The sequence below is a fragment of the Rhincodon typus genome, chromosome 1, assembly GCF_021869965.1.
Source record: "Rhincodon typus isolate 14 chromosome 1, sRhiTyp1.1, whole genome shotgun sequence".
Classification (NCBI taxonomy): domain Eukaryota; kingdom Metazoa; phylum Chordata; class Chondrichthyes; order Orectolobiformes; family Rhincodontidae; genus Rhincodon; species Rhincodon typus.
The window spans coordinates 98024949-98039696 of NC_063332.1; positions in this window are offsets into that span (position 1 = coordinate 98024949).

A 14748-nucleotide genomic window follows, 5' to 3' on the forward strand; every position below is an offset into this window, starting at 1 on the left:
TCTTTACTAATTACAGCACTGTAGATTAGGTTTGTGGTGAACATAAGACATGTCAAAATAGGTCTTCTTCATGTTTCTCAGCTCCTAAGCATACAGCAGAGGAATTTAATTCAGTACAAAACCGAGCAGTCTTTGTAAAAACAGAAAACAACTTCAGTGGATAGGGCTCCAATCAATATCCACTATCACTGAATATTCGAAGAAATCCTTAGGATGAGTGCATTACTTTGCCAAAGCATTTCATTAAGACATTGATCTAAGGTTACTACTTTGGATTAATGGTTTCCAAAATTTTCCACCGCTTTGTAGAGGTGCATGTGTGGGATGGGGACATGAGTGTATTACACTTCATATCTGGGTCTGTTGTAGATGATTGACTATTACATTAGTCAACAACTCTATTATTGCATATCGTGTAAGAACAGGGTAGTAGAAGGTGACTTGGATGCATCATTGTCGTTTCGCCTCGCAGCAATTTCTTATTCTCCTATATAGGGGACTGAATTCAGTCATCAAGGTCACTGGCAGAATGCAACTGTCTAGAGTCTTTAGCACAGAATACAGATGTCCTGTACAAGACCAATGAGGAAGTTTTAAGGTGCAACCTGAGGCCAGGTATGATATTATCCACACCTTTATTCAAGGCTCAGGAGCCACTCGGATTGGGTTGCAGCATGGCAGATAACTGCTGCTGATGCTTCATAGCTTCAACTGATGCATTTACCACCTAGTGGGGTATGGTGTACGTTCATGTTCCGATTAAGAGAATGGTAATGATGTAATTATGGCTAGTTACATTTTGTTTTGCCTTGCTCTTATTAAGGATCTTTCCATACTGTTAGCCATGTACCAAGAGTTCAAACTCATACTTGTCATTTATCTAACAGTCAGCGAGCAACTATCCAGCTTGTGTGCCAGCAACTGTATAGAGAGAAAAACAGAGGTCAATGATCTTGACAAAGGCCTCAGCATCTTCTCCTTTTGTCTGCATCTCAATAAATTTCAAGCTCAGTATGATGCTGAATTACTTAATTATTCATGCCTCATTGTCTGTTTCCTTTTTCAGGAAACTCTTGCCCATTCAGCACACCTTTGAACTAAAGTCCAGTACTCTCCCTGCACCTGAATCCTTCAATCAGGCTTCTTAACCTTTCTAGAATATTTTCATTGTCATGTCGGCAGATCTCATCAGCTATCTTAAACTCTCTGTTCCCCCCTCATTCACTCTAGCCTTTCCGCCTGAACTGATTCGGACCCAATATTGCTGGTGTACATATACCTGATGTGTGTCACCTCTATTCCTCACTCCACAGGTGCTCCCAGACTTGTCGAGTATTAACAGCATCTTCTGCTTTTACTTTAGATTTGCAACATCAGTAGTATTTTGCTCTTGTGGCAAACATTTAACAATTGAGATTTAAATGGAGACTCTTTGGGTCAAGATAGCTCTGAGAAGACAGCTCTGGAACTTATGGTCAGAGCAAAACAAACTTCCACAACAAACTCAATAATCTAATAGCTGGACCACATGGGTCCACAGTACTCTAAAGCCAATCTTACTCAGTGAATAGCCATCCAGATTCACCATTGAAAACTGTAAGAATAGAATTATCAAGGGGTCTAAAAATATTCCTATTAACTTTTCAAACCAATGAACCATAGAGTGGGATTGTTCTAAATAGATAAGAAGCAGGAAACTTACCAATATTTCCAATGCCATTTGATTTTAGTTGGGTAAACACCTGGAGTACAATTGAATCCATCAAGAGCCTTGGCTCTGCCTACAGTCAATTCCTGCAGTTTCTGGATTTAAGTAACTGCATATAACCTTATAGGAAAGTAGGTATACCCCATATTGACAAATCTAACTCTCGCAGTTTAGATTTCTTAGTACTTTAGTCAGGAAAGAGGTATAGATGATGTTAGGTTTCCAAAGGTGCCAGACATTGAACCACATGAATCACTCTCATTCTCATTCTATACTTTGAAAGGTTCAATTTTTGTAGCTAACGTCTTGCTTTAGCTATGTTTTTATGGTTTTCCTCTCTTAAAGTAAACTTTCATTGTGGAACCAAATCAACTGGCAACTGCTGGCTTAGTTTGGATCAGATCAGTCAAATCGTGGCTCAATGTGGAGCTTGATGTTGAAGATATTGAAACTTGGATCTCAGATTGAGCCTGCCACAGCAATACAAGTAGAATGGCAAAGTATTGCTTTGCTATGATTAAGTTTCAAAAGTAACTTGTGGGGTAATTACTTGTGGGCAGCATGGTGGCACAGTGATCAGCACTGCTGCCTCACAGAGCCAGGGACCTGATTCCACCCTCGGGCAAATGTCTGTGTGGAGTTTGCACGTTCTCCCCGTATCTGTGTGGGTTTCCTCCCGGTGCTGTTTCCTCCCACAGTCCAAAGATGTGCAGGCTAGGTGGATTGGCCATGCTAAATTGCCCCGCAGTGTTCAGGGATGTGGAGCGTAGGTGGGTTTATAGGGGGATGGTCCGAGGTTCAGTGTGGACTTGTTGAGCCAAAGGGACTGTTTCCACACTGTAGGGATTCTATGATTTATTATGTAAATAGAGAACAGATATGCTAATGACAGCATTTTTTGAGCTTTTCTTTTTTATAAGCCAGATTTTCAGCTTCATTAAAAAATGAATATCGCTTCTGAAAATAATGATTTGTTGATCTTATCTTTGAATAACTCTTTCGATATAACCAACATTTCTAAAATGAAGGACAACAGCTGTAGAAGCTTTGTTCTGACCCTGTTAAGGAAGATTTTGCATGAAACCCATTTATGCATGAGAAAGAGAAGCAGATCCCATTATGGATAAAGAATTGAAATCCAGTAAAATATTTACGAAAAAGGTGGTTTGAGAATAAAATCAACAGAAACAGCAGAAAGGCTTTCTGTAATATTTTGCCAACTAATAAAATATATGCAAATATATGGTAACTATTTTGGAAATACAATATATGAAATGGCTACCTAGGATCTCAAAAAACAGACCAGGAAGAAATCTCTTATTTGATGCTACCAAAACAAAGATAAAAGGGAAGGTACCACTCTGACAGTTCATTTGCTAGGTGACCCAACAACAATATCTCCAGCAGACCAAATGAAGAATTGATTTTCCCATTTTATTGCACTTAATTTAGCAGTGTTTGAATGCACTAACGATTCACTTGAAATAGTCAATCATTCATCCTGATGTCTAACCTACAGAAAGAGTTCAAAGGTCGAGACATAGATCTATGCAACTTGTTAGATATGCCATTCAGGATAATTGCACTGGTTTGTTAGATGCAGTTTAATTAACCATGGATTCCAGATTAATGTAATGTCACTAACTTTTCAGAATGATTAGTCTGGTTTAATACCAAACATAAAACACTGAAAGAAGGCTCTTGCATTCTTTTCAATATCAGATGTAGCTTATGAATATTAATTGTGTTGATAACTAAAGCTACTAACTATAAAATTTCATTTTAATACGGTAAAGTGTTGTGTGATATTGGTGTTAACCCATTTAAATGAAATCCCTTTCTGTTAATTTAACAAAGGCTTGCTGCTATGTTACAATTACACAATATAAATCTGAATGTATCAAACTGTTCCAAGATGTGGCTCATGATTTTTTTAATAAATACATATATTACTGTAAGCTAAGTAGAATAAATTACTTAAAAAACCTTTAATGCATTAAAAGTTAATTAGTCTCTCATTTTGTTTTTATTTATTCGTGGGACACATTCAACATTTATTTTCCATCTCAAAATGGCCTGGAAAAGGAAGTGGTGAGTTGCCTTCAAGAACCAATGCATCTTTGCGGTGTAGGGACACTCACAGTGATTTTGGGAAGGGAGTTTCAGGATTTTGACCACACGATCCCATGCACTCTGTTTTAATTTAATTTAACTGTGTTTCATGTACTCAATGTTTAATATATAAATTCAACTGTAAGCAATGAATAGGTAAAGGTTGGCTGACAATTGGATATTTTATGAGTAAGTTTAGATAAAGTAAGCATATTTCCTCATGGATTATAATATTGTAACTCTTTCCTTCAGTAAACACATATCTGTGGGAATAGATTCTATCAACACGATGTCAACAATGCATCAATAAAGAAATGACAACAAACCTCACGGCACTCACTGACAGTAATGAAGAATGACAACTCAAGACATGAAAATAGGAACTGGGAAGATCAAATTTCTGCATCAGTTTTATACGTATGAATTCAGCTTGTCAAAATAAGTTATATTTTTGTGATGCTTTTCAGTAAAGAATAATATAGTATATGGAATAATAAATGGAGTTCTAATTCCTCTTGTGATAAGTCCTCCTAAGATTTGTAAATAATTGTCAGAAAAAATGTTAGTTATGCTAAAATTGAATAAATATCAACTATTTACTGTTATGTGGTTGGGATAATTTCACATTCAGGGGCTTGATTTTCTTATTGTGTTTTTACTGCATTGATTAATTTGTTCCTATAAAACTTAAGTTTGAATTGTTTAATGTAATATTTAACTCAATTAAAATAAATTGGCTAATGACCATGGGGTAATCAATAATAATAACACATTGTATTTGCATCAGGCTTTTAACATGATAAAATATCGCTAGGTGCTGCGCAGGAACATTATAAAGCAACATTTGACTTAGAGTCACATAAAGAAATATTCAGACAGATGGACAAAAGCTTGATCAAAAAATAGGATTTAAAGAGCATTTTCATGCAGGTAAGAGAGATATAGAGACAGAGTGTAAAGGGAGAGATTCCAGGATCTTAAAGCTTAGGTAGTGTTCGGTAGAATAATTTCCTATCTACTCTTAGGTAGAAAGCCCTACTAAAATTTTTTAGCATCTTTCAATATCCTGTGACATCATTCACTTGCAATAGCTTTCATTTGCTGATGGGACATGGTGGCATGGGGCTAATGTCACAGGCCTTATTGATATAGACAGCCCACACTAATGCTCTGGGGATGTTGGATCAATCCCACTCTGACAGCTGGTGAAATTTAAATTCAGCTAATAAATCTGAAATTGAAACTATCATTGATTATTATGAAAAAAAATTTAGGCATGTATGTCCTGAGCTTGTCTGACCAACATGACTCCAGATCTGCAGGAGTGTGATTGACATTTAAGTGCCCTCTGAAAAAAATTGAGCAAGCCAATCAGTTTGAGAGTAATTAGGGATGGTCAACAAGTGCTAGCCTTTCCACTGATGTCCAAATTCACAAGAAATGTTGTTTTTTCCTTCCAATCAATCGGCTCAGAGATATTATGACACAACTCTGGGGCAGATGGGACTTGAACGCAGGTCTTCTGGTCCAGACATAGGGACACGGCACAAGGGCCCTCAGAACTTTTCTCTATAAAAATCTGCTCTCAAGATCAACCTTTCAGACATCATATGATCCTGTTGGTAGTGAAATGCAATCTCTCAGTTATCAGTTAGTGTCAATCACATGGCTATAAATTGTTATAAATTGACATGAATTTGCCATTGTTATTAATTGGCATTGAATGTAATATCACTCAAACATTTGCAGGCTCACATTATTTAATTTCCTTCAGCATTTAAGACCTGACCAACCATCAGTTTGACATCAGCTTTTGTACCATTTTCTTAATCCCAACTGAGTAAACGTGTGTTCAGAATTTCAGTGTATTTTTATTTCTTTGTGGGTATTTGAGACAGTGTGAGTTGGCAACTTGTCGATGGTTGCTTACAAATGGCATAATCTTCCCAACCTCTGAATGATATGGGCAAATGCAAACCAATTGGGAAAAATAATACAAAATTGAAAAAAATGAGATCCTCAACATCAAGAAAAAATATTTGATTTTCCACCCAAGATTTTAATGGTGAGACAACAACGTTGCTGGTGAGCAATGAGAAGCATATTTCCATGTTGTAAAATCTCATTATTACCACCTCACTTAAATGCAATTTGTTATTTTACCAGGCAGTTAAAGAAACTGGAAGGTGACAATTCCCACCATGAAGGTTTAGCAGGTTTCTGATGACTCTAGCTCATGGCATTCTCCTCTGGGTCTCTATCTTGGCCAGAAGTCCCCAACATTTCTGGATACACTCAATAGGCACTGGCCACCTGAATCTTCCATCCATAAAAGTTGGCATGGGATATGCACAAGACTCACCACATCCTCATGGGACATCTTTGACTCGCTTAGAAGACAGGTCTCCACCTCAGTGCTGCAATTTAAAGTGCACTTTCATTGCAATGTGAATGCCGGGTGATGATGCATGTGGAAAAGGCACCCATTTCACATCAGAGCAGAGAACACCTCAGGTACCATGGTTTGCTCTCTTAGCACTCACCCACTTTGTGCTTATTTGGATGAACATCATACCTCTGCTTTAGACCATGAGACCATCAGAAATACAAACAAGAGTAGGCCATTTGGCCGCTTGAGCCTGCTTTGCCATTCCTGTCCTTTCTGTCTTGATTCCCTTACTGATCAAGAATCTATCTATCGCAAGCTTAAATATACACAAGGACTCTGCCTCCACAGCTCCCTATGGCAAGAAGTTACAAAGACTTACAACCATCAGAGAGAAGAAATTCCTCCTCACCTCAGTCTTAAATTGGTGCCTGTTTATTCTCAGACTATGCACTCCGGCCTTAGGCTCTCCCATGATGAGAAACATCTTCTAAGCATTTACCCTGTCAAACCCCTTAATATTCCTGTACGTTTGAATGAGATCACCTCTCATTCTCGTAAACTCCAGTGAGTAACTTAACTGTTGCTCATAAGACGATCCCTCATATCAGGGATCATCCGTGTGAACTTTCTCTGTACAGCCTCCAATGAGATGACATTCTTCCTTAAGCAAGAGGACCACAACTGCTCACAATACTTCCAGATGTGGTCTCACCAGCACCTTGTACAGTTACAATAAGACTTCCCTACTCTTATACTCGAAACCCCTTGAAGTAAAGGCCAACATTCCATTAATCTTCCTGATTACCTGCTGTATCTGTGTTCTAGCTTTATGTATTTTGTGCACAAGTGCCCCCAAGTCCCTTTGAGCTGTAGATTGTTGTAGTTTTTCTCCATTTAAATAACATTCTGTTCTTTTGTTCTCCCTTTCAAAATGAACTACTTCACATTTTCCCACATTATATGCCATTTGCCAAATTATTGTCCACTTACTTCACCTATTAATATCTCTCTGTAAACTGTTTGTACCCCTTTCGTAACCAATTTTTCTGTCATCTGCAAATCTGGCTACAATACATTTGCCTTCTTCCTCCAAGTCACTAATATAGATTATAAAGAGTTCTGTCTCAGCAATCCCACTGATTTCAGGTTGCCAACCTGAAAAAGAACCACTTATTCCCATTCACTGTTTCATGCCCATTAGCCATGACTTGCCTTTTTGCACTTTGCCACTACACTAAGAACTTATATCCTTATAGTACTTCTGTCTTACCTTTTAGTGCAGGCACAAATTCAGGCAGCTTGTCATGTTTGCCAACAATAATCATTCAAGGGCTTGGACATGTTGCTATATGGCACTGTGTGTGCCAACAATACACATACAGCATGTGCCAGCAGCTTATAAGGCAAACACACTGAATGTGCTTCAACCACATGACCATATCTGAAGGTCTAAGCATGCCAGATCTCATTCAAGATAAAGAGGGGCTGTTGACAGTTCGCAAGTCCCACCACAGTCAGACCATGGCATTGATGTAACAAATGATGTGCCATGTGGATCGATGCTGGGACCTCAACTGTTTGCAATTTATACAAGATGACTTTGGTGAAATAACAGAAGGTATAGTTGCTAAATTTGCTAATGACACAAAGACAGGTCATAAAATAAATTATAAAGAAGACTCAAGATAATAAAAAGACATTGATGGATTAAGTGAGTGAGCAAAGATGCAGCAAATGGTGCATTAGGTGGGAAAATGTGAAAGTATCTATTTTGGCAGGAAGAATGAAAATAAAGCATATTATCTAAATGGTGAGAGATTAGAGAGATCTCAGGTGCAGCAAGATCAGGGTGTCCTCGATGACTGACAAAAAATTCTTATCCAGGTACAACAAGTAATTAGAAAAGTTAATCAAATGCCAACATGTATAACAAGGAGAATTGAATACAAAAGTAGGGAGGTTAGTCTTCAACTGTATAGGGCATTGATGAGACCACACCTGGAATACCGTGTTCAGTGTTGGTCACACCATTATCAAAGGGTATAAATGCACGTACTAGACAGATAACCAGATTGGGTGGGTTGTCTTAGGAGGAAAGGTTGGAAAACCTAGGCTTGTATCCATTGGTTACAAGAGTAAAATATGACTTAATTGAAACATAGAAAATCCTAATGGGTCTTGATTGGGTAGATGTGAAAAGAAATTTTCTTCTTGTGGGTGAAACTAGAATGGGGTGTCAGTGATAAAAATCAGGCATCACCGAATTAAAACAGAGATGAAGAGATTTTTTTCTGTCAGACGATAATGAGTTTTTGGAACTCTCTTCCTGAAGGGTTGGTGGAAGCAAACTCTTTGTATGTTCTAAGGTGGAGTTAGATATGTCCTTGTTAAGCAAGGAGTTGAAAGGTTAAAATCGATTGGCAGGAATATGAGCTTGAGGTTTCAATCCAATCATCCATGATTTTATTGAATGGTGAAGCAGGCTTGAGGGGCTGAATAGCCTACTTCAGCTGCTGATTTGTATGTTTCTATGTTGTATGTGAAATGAAGCACTGACTGCTCATATTATTCAGACCCTGCCCAGTTTCTGATATTCCTCAGGTAGGTTTATTGGAGCCGTGACTAATATATCCAGCCACAACAGGGATTACCATCGGACTGGTCATGGTGTAAAGAAAGCATAGAGATATTGGAACGGAACAGATTTACCATGACCACCAGCCAAACTGTCTCCACATGAAGAAGTCGCAGCTAAAGATCTCATCAGGATGCAAATGAGGAACAGAGGGCCCAGAGTCTCTTGTCCTTAATCCTATTTCCTCCGAATGAGTGAGGCAGTTTCATCTCAGACTGTGGATGTTCTAGGACACTGTCTTAGAACTACGTCATCTGCATCAGCAGGACATGTGAGCTGAAGGAGTAGGTGGGCATCCTATCCCAGTGGCCATCAAGGTGACAGCTGCAATAAGTATTTATGCAATTACTTCCAAGAATTCACTGCAGACCCATGTGGAATCCTGCATTTCTCAGCCCATAAATGTATCAAGGCTGTTACTGATGTAATTTGTGCCAGATCACACTGTTTCATCTCATTTTCCTATGATGAGTTCAGTGTTGCAGCCAAGGCAGTAGGACTACCAATATAGCTGGCATCCCTAGGGGACAATAGACAATGCAGCATTGTGTTGAAAGTGCCAAATCGTAATGCAGTTAACTTCATCAATATTAAAACTTCAATAAATGTACAAGTCATCTGTGATCATCAGTATCACATCTAAGAACGCTGTGCCAAGAACCCTGGAAGCTGTTATAGTTTCCATATCCATGAAAACTCTTATGTTCCTGCTTTATTTCAGGGACTGTATGCCTTACAAGGATGGCTGCAGGGAGACAAGATCTACCTTCTGCCGTTGTGGTTGGCGACTCGACTACATAGAAACATATGCAACAGATGCAGAGCATTGGTACAGCCTATTCTTTCACCCGAGCTCCACTGTGGAGCAGTCGATAGACTCCCTGAAGATGAGATTCTGATGCTTTGATCAGGGTGGAATTGGTAGAGGGGGTAATTCTTGCACTATAGTCCAGACAGAGTGTGTCGCATAATTCTTGCATGCTGTGTCCTGGACAGTTGGAGCAGTCGCAGAGGGGATTTGATAGATGTTAAAGAGCTGGGAGAGCAGCAGCAGTTTTCCGAGGAAGAAGATGAGGACACTGATCAAGGGGAACATCACTTTTGGCTTGTTGTGACCGGAGGAATAAACTAGTCAGGATTTAATGGACACCCACTTTCAATAGGTGTGAGCTGGGCGAGGTCATCATTCATTGAGTGTAAATCTGTTATTGTTTGAAAGTCAAGCGGCCCTGTTTATTCCCAGAAACAAAAGCAGCTTTCTTGTTTCAGAGATAGTAGGAACTGCAGATGCTGGAGAAAAGGGTCTAGGCCCGAAACGTCAGCCTTCCTGCTCCTCTGATACTGCTTGGCCTGCTGTGTTCATCCAGCTCTACACCTTGATCTCTCTCTTTCTTGTTTGTTTTCTTTTCTTCACTTTTCTTTTTGTTTCAACAAAAGTTAACATTGTTAACTCTTAGAGGATTTTGCAAAATAAGATGCTCCCACATTAAATAAAGACAAGATGTTATGCAGGACTTGACATTAGGGATTGAGTTCTACCATAGCAGGGCGCTAAGGACAAGTAATTATCTTTAGCTTCATTCTTGTAGCTGCAGTTACTATGACAGTCAATTAGACAGGCGATGATGTAAAGAGGCAATACATTTCTGAATGTGAGATTACATTTCCAATGAAATGTCATCCATACTCTGAGATGTTTTTCTTTTTCATTTCCCTCCCACTATGTGTACTGTGAAGCTCTATACCTGGATAGCAGAGTTTGACCAAGTGCATAGCTGGGCACTGAACTTGGCACTGCTGGTGTGAACTACTGAAGGTCCCAGTGTTACGAAGTTGGGTAGCATGGTTGTGAAGTGGAAGGCGGGATGCTAAAATGTGTGGTTCCTTTAAGGGATTTGTGGTTCGTCTGTACTTAGACATTTTTTTAAAAAAATTATGCCTGTGAGCAGCAGCTGAAGTTGCCAGTACAGAGAGCCTCAAAAAGTCAAACAAGTGTGTCAAAGCCTTACAGGTGGCAGGTAAAGCAACAGTCTTGTTTGGATGTTGTGACGAGTTTGAATTCGCCCAATTAATTTAAAACAAAACTCAGCAATGCAAAGCCAATTGAATTTAAAAACTGATGGTTTTGACAACCTGAAACCAATCATATTATGAGAACTTGATTATGTCATTACGGGTATATAAAACGAGAGCATTTGGAAAATCGGGGAGAGCCAACTGCCAGCTGAAACAGAGAGCTATCCTCCACCTGCCAGAGTTAGCACCCTTCAGCTCCCAGAGAAAGCCCATCTGGTTAATCAAAGGTCCCATGGTATTTTAGCTCAAAGTCCTCATTGAAGAAATTATAGCGATAAAACATCCCTGACAGCAGAATTAACTGAAGAAAGGAGTTGGTGAAGAGAGCGGAGATGGCAAAATATTCCAGAATACAGTCTGTGCGAACTTGGTGAGATATAAGTTATAATTTATTGCTTCTTATTAGTTGGGTTTATATTAGTGGGACTTGTTTTCATTTAAACAGCATTCCAGTAGAATCTAGACCAGTTAGGCAGTAATTAGTAGTCTCAGGGGGAATTGTCGGTTTGTTAGTAATTTTGTTCATTTATTTATTGTTGGGTTAAATTAAAAGTTGTTTCTTCTTACTTGTAAAGTGGTGATCAGGGATTTTCTTTCTTTTAACCACATTTTTAATAGATTACAAGGTGAAAGACAATCTTCTCTGGGTGTTTAGGGGGTAATTATGAGAGGGGAATCCCTACTCCTGCCATAGACTGGGGTTTGTGTTTTAGTTTAATTATCAGAGGGGTTCGGCCATTCCCCTTCATAACACCAGTAACGGTGGATGCTTCCACCCCTGGTGAGTTCAGTAGTGATACAATAATGTGGCGCCATAAAGGTGTGGTGCAGACATAGAGACAAGCAGCAGAAAATTTGCGTGAGAACTCACCAGAGCTAATGGAGAGAAATCCTACAGGAACCTCCCCAATATCGACACTTAGCCACTTTTAAGTAAACTTCATCCTGATTTCATAGACTATAGGATAATTAATTTAATCAAAATTACCAATATGGAAGTAAATGTTCAGTATATTATTCACTTTAAAATACTGGTGATTATATAAAGCAACACAATTTTCAAACCCACTGAGATATGATATCCACCCAAATATGAGAATATCTGCTGACACCCCCAAAGCTCCCTCAGTATGCATGTGCATGCAGGGTATCCCTGCTGTAACACAATCCCATCTCAATCCTTCATATTTTTTGTGCTTATTTGGGTGCCAGCATGTTTTTCATTAAGTGAGCATGCACTGAAGTTTCCACATGACAAAGTAAACCTTTTGCGAATGGCAGTAGACACAGACAACAAGGTTAAGGTGGTGGCAGAGCAAGATGGTCCAACCAGAGCTCCTCTGCTTGCCAGCTCCTTTTCCTTTCTCTTTCTTCTTTTTTCTCCTCTTGCTGAAGTTATCCTTCTTCTCCCCTCAACTTTTAACTTCCTAAAGTACCCTACCTGGAGGGAATGGAGAACATAATCCGAGACCAGCCCAGCGAAGGATGTGAGTCACAGCCAGAGCCCAGAGTGGGGAACAGGGCGAGCGTAGGCCAAGCTGGGAGCTGAATCTCAGCCAGAGCTGGAGCAGGGAGCAGAGCGAGTGTAGGCCAAGCTGGGAGCTGAATCGCAGCCGGAGCCCAGAGCGGGGAGCAGAGCGAGCGTAGGCCAAGCTGGGAGCTGAGCCTCAGTCGGAGCTGGAGCAGGGAGCAGAGCGAGCACGGGCCAGTCAGGTGGACGAATCATGGGCCAGAGCATGGTGTGTGGAGGCCCAGTGGCCTCGTGTTCTGCAGCCCAACAGGCATAGACTCACTGATAAAGGACTATAACTTGACTACTTAAAGATACTCTTTATTCTCATTCTGGACTTTATAAGCCATGTTCCCATGCTAGTCTACTTTTTTCCTTCTATTTCAATTCAACAACACTTAAAGAATTCTGTACCTAGGTACCCTGTGCCTAAGATGGCACTGAGTGAGGACATTACAAACTTTTAACTGCATTCATTCAAGTGTACGTGACAATAAAGGCTATTCTATTCTATTCAAATATCACATGTACATAAGACAAGTGAGTTCAGCATTGTGACATGACATGGCATGCCTGAAAAGGCAAGCCAGACTTTTGAAATTTCTTGGACATTATATACATCACCATCTGCAAAGTAACACCTCCTCAAGGTGGACATTTGAGAGCTGGACAGAATTTGGTGAACCCAGTGCTGTCTTGACACAGTTTAAATCAACTTTAATGTTGTTACAGGATGAAAATACAAATTCAAGACCTGGCAAATTGTCCCTGGCCATAACAACACTGACAGACACACATATATCTCTTATCCAACTGATAGAGGCGCTGGATTGAAGTGATAGGGGATTTATCTCAATGACTATACTGACCTTCTTCTCTTGCCTCAGCAGGTCGTGAGCAGACTCTCCAATCTCCTCTGGATGTTAATGACGCTGTTGCCTCTGGCATGCATACAACCCTATCAGAATCAGTCAAGAGGAACCAGAAATTCTACTTGGTGTTCTGGCTGGTGAAATCCCCACCAGCACTGAGCCATTGACTGCTGTCTCCCACAGAGATGATCTCAGGGAAGGTGTGACTTGCCTGGTGATGTGGAAAGGCTGAAGGGAGTTCATGCGGAAGGTTTTGAAGATGACCAGTATATTGTTTCCGAAAATTCTTCCCAACCCCAAACATAGGACACTGCAATAAATTCAGCTGTGTGGTATGGCTGTAAAGTATGGTTACAAAGTAGGCTTGTAAAAAGAAAACACAGACCATCTTGTCTAGCCATGCATCTTGTAGGTGACAAGTAATGAGGTCAACCTATTCAACATTGTTTCACTTACGGCCTAAACTGCAAAAGTTATGGCACTGGCAATGATTATTTCAATGGTGGGCCATAGATAAAGTGAGTTAAAATTGTGGTATACATAGCATAAAATGAATCTTTTAGTGAGCAAAACCTTTGCCCACACCATATATGTTGATTTATTTTTACACATTTGAGAATAAAGGAAGGAAGACTTTGGCTTAGATCTTGTGGTGTTGTTTCTGAAGCATAGGTAAGAGTTGTACATGAGGACCCTGTAGGATCCCTGTTAGAGCAGATTCCAGAGGAATTTCCTGGGAAATCAAAGATTCTGGTGGACAACTATCCTGCACCTGGAACTCTCTGAAAGTATCCATTTAAATTGGAGATTTCAGAGGGTTCTGAACAAGTTAAGTAAATAGTTATTCAAGAAACATTAGATTATTAAAAATATAATCTGGCTCCTGAGTAACTATTAAACTGACGCCCCCCACATATCTGACAAATCTCAAAAACAACTCCCCAGACCATTAAGCGCAGACATTAACCTGACACACCCTCCCACCCTAACACTCCAACGCCTCTCACTACTGGACCCCTACACTACCCTCTAATCCCCATACAATTCCAGCATGATGCTTCAACCCTTCCCGTAGTCTAGACCCACCACTCCACACCACGGAGGTCCTGACATCCCCCATAAATCCTCTCCCCGACCCCTTGCCAGACTTGTAGTCTCCCATCCACCTTGACCTACCCTAAACACTCCCTCCCTTAACTGACAAGCTTGTGCCTTGACATCTTACTTAATTGGCACCCTCTACCATCCTGGAACCCTAGCCCTTCACAATCAGTACGCTATCTACCTGGTAACAGACCCTGCACTGCCAACTCCCCAATCCACTTGGCACTTTCTCCTCTCAGCAGCCTAACTTGAGGGGAGGTGATGGCCTAGTGGTATTATTGCTGGACTGTTAATCTAAAGACCCAGATAACATTCTGCAGACCCAGGTTCAAATCTCACCAG